Here is a 5720-nt window from a genome sequence, read left to right on the forward strand (position 1 = left end):
TGTGCCTACCACTATAATATCATATGGAGTTTTCACTATGTTAAAAACCCTCTGTGTTCTATATATTCACCTCTCCCTCACCCTAAACTTTAGTAACCATTGTCTCCATATAGCTTTGCTTTTTCCTGAATGACATATAATATGAAACCTGTTCATACTGGCTTCTTTACTCAGTAACATGCATTTGTTTCTTTCATGCCTTCCAATGACTGACAGCTCTTTTCTTTTTAGCACTGAGTTCCATGACTGGATTACCTCAATTTATCCATTTGCTTGTTGAAAAACATCTTGGTTGTTTCCAAGTTTTAACAATTATGGAAAAAGCTGCTATAAACATTTGTACTCTGGTTTTGTTAAGGTATAATTTTTCAACTCTTTTGGGTACATACTTATGGAGTGATTGCTGGATGATATGGTAAGAATATGTTTAGCTTTGTAAAAATCCCCCAATCTGTCCTCCAAAATGATTGTACTATTTTGCATTCCATGAGCAATGAATGAGAGCTGATGCTGATGCTGCTGCACATTCCTACCAACATGTAGCACTGGTGTCCTGATGGTAGCCACTGTCACAGCTATGCAGTAGTACCTCTTTGTTGTTTAACTTGGCATTTCCAAATGACATATAATGTGGACTATCTTGTCATGTACTTACTTATCATCTAGATATCTTCTTTGGTGAAGTAGATTGAGCCTTTTAATTTTTTTAAATAGCAATTTTTTTATTGAGTCTTAAGAATAGTTTGGGTATTTTATTCAATGGTATATTAGATAATAGTATACAGCAGATGTATCTTTACAAATTCACCAGTCTATGGCTTGTCTTTCCATTACCTTAAAATTATCTGTAGTAGGCAGGGTAATACTGAAGAATGTAACCAATAGAATGTAAGTATTTGTGTAAATACATATGTAATATATATGTATGGATACAAAATCACACATACACACACACACACACACACACACACACACACACACACACACACACACATAGTAGCAGACAGCTTCAGGTTCACTGAGATGAACTTCCAGACCAGGCCATCTATGCAAACTATCAATATATGTATACTGGTTAGCACAACAATGGTTGTCTGCATGCTGAAAAGGCTCAGAACCCAATAGCTGCTCACCCATGGACTTAGATGCATCAACAATCCCAATCCACCCTGAAGGCCTGGAAGATTTTTTGTTGTTCTTGTTTTTTTTTTGTTTTTTTTGTTTTTTTTTTTTTTTTTTGGAGAGTCACTGTCTTCTGTCCACATTGGAAGGCTGCAGAACCTGAGTTTAATTGTCAGGAAAGGTTAGCAGCAACAGCAGCAGCAATGATGAACTCACCTAGTCAGAAGAACAGGCATATCACTGGGAGTACTGGGTTTTCTAAGGCCTCTTTTTTTTTCTCTTTTGATTTTTTACTTTATTATTAATTAGCATTAGAATCAGAATAACTCCATCTTTGGACTCCATCATCTCATTGTAACCCTCTGTCTCTCAAGAGTGACCCAAGCACTCCTCACAATTGTCACATTCCTGGAATGACCCAGACCAACCATCCCATTATCACTTTTCTGGAATGACCCAAACTGCCTGTTTGATTATCACTTTCCTGAAGTGACCCAACCCCTGAGGCAAGGTGGACCAGCCATCAATTAAATAAGTTCAGTGCCCCACCATCCCATAAGTATCCCCTAGTCTGTAAAGAAGGTGACCTTTTGTCCTGCCAGGTCAGAGCCCTTCTCAGGCATTCCTAAATAAGGCAATTTTACTGTTGAGCAGGGTCTGCCCTGTTGTTGCTTTTCCCTGCTTTTCCTAACAATTAGAAACCTTGCTGCATAGACAAATCATGTACTGGTCTCCTGATCTTCATATTATCCTATTATATCCCCTTCTCCATTTCACTGAGGGTCCTCCTCAGTGGGGTTACTGATAACCACCATATCTGGGATACCCTTTGGAGGATGCCACTTACTCTGAGGGAGGGTCTTCCCCATTTATTTAATCCTTCTTGCAAACTCCTTCACAGACACACCTAGAGGTGTCTCTTAGGTTGACTCTAGATCCTGTCAAATTGACAATGTGAGACTCTCAGAGCTATCTACACATCCTCTCTCTCATCTCCCCTACTAACCTGGCCTTGTTAATCCTGGGACTTTCAGACTGTGTCCTTATATGGTCATTCAGTATACCTCTAGGCTAAGAGGAAGAAAGGTCACCTTCCCCCAACCTACACCTCTACCTTTACAAGCCACCCAAGGCCCCTCCCTCACAGAGCATTCTTTCCTTTCAACACAAAATCCTCTCCATTGCTCACACTCTCTTTTTATGAATCTCCTGCTTCTCAGGTGCATGCAACCCCCTCTGTGTTCTCTCTCTCTCTCTCTCTCTCTCTCTCTCTCTCTCTCTTTCTCTCTCTCTCTCTCTCTTTCTCCCTCTCTCTCTCTCATGCATACACCTTCTTTCTTTCTCTTCTGTATCACTGTCTGACCCCGTTCTTCTTGTTACAATAAAATCTTAAATTCAAGAAGCTCTCTGTCTTGGTTCTCCATTGCAAAAGATGTATAACAGATAACTAAGATTAACCATCACAGTGTCTCTAATGGAGCAGAAAATATAACTTTAATGGAATCCAGTTTATAAATTATTTCATAGAGTATGTATTTGATTTCATGTCTACACAGTTGTTCACAAAACCAAAGTCATTTACATTTTTTCCAATGTTATCTCCTAGGAGTTAATGGTTTTGGACAGTTTTTGTATTTTATATTTTACTCTGTGGTCTAATTTAGGTTAACTTTTGTAAAGGATGTACGATCTAGCTTGATGTTTAATCTGTATGTGGATGACCGATAATTCTTAATCTACTTCCTTCCCAATTTTACTTGTGTTTCAGATGTTTTCCTCAAATAGTACAATTGAGTATTGAAGTATAGCTTCTAATTAAACTCCTTAGTACACTGCCCACAAGTCCCAAAGGTTAGAAAGAAATGCAAGGACATTTCCACAGAGAATTTATGAGGCAAATTTTACTGGGCGAACATTTTGGCCAAACATACTTTTGACAAGATCTTAGTTGGACTGCTTTCTAGTGCTCCCTTGACTTAAAACTGTCAAAACCAAAAGGGAACTGTGGAGATGGCTCAGTGACTGAAGTGCTTGTCACACAATTTTGATGAAAAAAATGATGTGCTGTGTGGTGAAGAGAGGTGTGTGAATGAGTTTAAAGTGAAGACAAAGCTGGTGCAGAGAATGCAGCTGCAAGAAAAAAATTTGCATTGGAACAAAAGGAAAGTTGCCCTGAAGAAAGGACCACACCCATCAAAGGCCCCAAAAATGTGAAAATGTAAACTCCTCTGAAAGGAGACATTCAAATTAAAAGTGCCACTGAAAGAGCAGAAGTGGGCTCTGAAGGGATCTCATGTTTTGTTCGTAAGAAAATGGAACAATTTTTATTAGCCATACACAGGATACTATGCAAGGAGACTTACAACACTATAAAGTAAGTACAAAGTTAACTTCAAGGACATGTGACAAGTGAAATCAGAAAGCCCTAGTTTTGATGCATGATTTTGAAATTCATGAGGGGTTTCCCAGAATTTATGAACCCCAAGTTTGGGGTTCTGTTCTACCTTTAATAAAGAATTAATAAAGACAGACTCAAGAAGGATAAACTATGAATTACTAAGTTTATTGAGAGGAAAATCACAAATTGTGGGAGTTATTTAAGGAAGATTGGGATCTAGGAAAGAAAGCTAGAACAGAGCCATAAACATGTGGAAAGTAGGAGTCTAGGAGCATGTGTAGGAAAACTTGGGAGAAACTGCATGGGATCTACCATATGCTTTGCTGTGTAGGGAAGTTAAGAGGGTAAATGCTAGGATCAAGGAAAAATAAGAGGGCAGATATCAAAACAGAGACCAGGAGATTCAGAGAGAAATAAGGAATGAAGAAGGTTACATTCATGGTTACACCAAGTTTAACGAAAGTACAGAGGAGACTTCCAGTCAAGATGGCATTCGCCTAACTTCGCCTCACCTCACAGAGAAGAAAAGGCAAGACCCTTAAGTTGGGGGGGGGGGTATTTTTTGTTTAGAAGTTTGCTGAAACTGGTAGGCTTCCAGCGGGAGGGTGTGGAGGAGCAAAATAGGGAATCTGCTGATTCCCACGCTCTAGGGCAGTCCACCAGTCCCCGACCCCTCAAACAGCCATCTTAGCTGCAGTCCCAGTAGGAGGTCCCTCCTGCAATAACTGCAGGCCAAGTGGACCCAAGATGGCAGGATAGGTCCACTTCCCTAGGCTTTCTGCCACTGGGCAGAGCTCCACGGATGCAATAGATGTCCCACTGTTCCTGCAGAGCCTTGCCATCCCCATGGGCGCACGTGATTGCCATTCCCCCCAGCCTTGCTGTCACCCACCGGTGCTGGTGATAGCCAATATCGCCAGCCTTGCTGTCCCCTGAGGGCTCGCAATAGTTATTCCCACCCAGCCTCATGGGCCCCTCGGTTGGGCATGAACGCAGTTCCAGCCCAGTCTTGTCCCCCCACCCCCCGCCCCAGCTTTGCTGTTCCCCCCACATGCTCTCACTGGTCCCTCCCAGCCTTGCTGTCAGCCATGGGCGAGCTTGATCACCATTCCACCCAGCCTTCAGGTCACCCTTGGCTCCTGCAAACGCTGTTCCGCCGAGTCTTGCTGTCATACATGATTGCCATTCCCGCCCAGTCTTGCTGTCCCCCGCCCAAATGTTTGATCACCATTCCCCCACACACAAGTCTTGCTGTCCCCTACACATGTACACAAGTCTTGCTGTCCCCTACACGTGTGCACAATGGCTGACAACCACCCCCCAGCCTTGCTGTCACATGATCACATTCCCCCAGCCTTGCTGACCTGTGGCCACAGCAATTGCCCTTCCTCCCAGCCTTGCTGACCCACTTGGGCAATGACTGCCCTAGTCACCATTCTGGCCAGCCCAGGTGAGCATAGAACACAATTGCCATCCCACTGGCTGCTGTCCCATCCCTCCACCAAACAGGGACCAGGATAGTGTCTCCACCCTAGCCTTTCTGAATTTTGTGGCTGATCATCATCCCACTCACCCCTGCCCCCCCACCCCTGGCCAGCAGGCTAGCATCCTACACCCCAGGCTTTCTGAAATATTGTAATGGACAGAACACAGCAAAAAAGGAATAGCATGAAAAACCAGATGCAAGTAAATCCAGCTGGATTGCTCAGTCCCACAATGGATGTCTCTAATCAAAACATAGAAAAGATGATTCCAGTAAAGATGACGGCTTAGGTACCATGCCAAAGCAGCCTGGGGGGTGGGGGGGAATGACCAAAAAAGCTCAGCAAAATACACACTTTTACTAAAAAGTGAGGTGTATAGGAAATTGAAGCAGCGGAGAAGTAGAAGAGATCCAGAGCATCCAGAGCCCGCACAGACCGACAAAAGCGGCCCAGCACCGGCAGCAGCAGTGCACCAGAAAGCTGCCAGGCTCGGCCCCAGCCACAGGAAAAGCCAGGTGCAGGAGCTTCCCCTCACACCGACGCTCTCCGCAACTCAGGAAACGTGAAGGGAGAGCGGTGGTGAGCAATGGAGGAGCAGACCATGAGGTAGAAGAACATGTGGAACAGCAAGAGATCCAGAGCAGCTGTGGCTCCCTCCCCTCCCCCACCACCTGAGCCCAGCTCCAGCGAACAGAGCAGCATCCCCCCCACCGGCG

This window comes from Jaculus jaculus, chromosome 7 (genome assembly GCF_020740685.1).
Source record: "Jaculus jaculus isolate mJacJac1 chromosome 7, mJacJac1.mat.Y.cur, whole genome shotgun sequence".
Classification (NCBI taxonomy): domain Eukaryota; kingdom Metazoa; phylum Chordata; class Mammalia; order Rodentia; family Dipodidae; genus Jaculus; species Jaculus jaculus.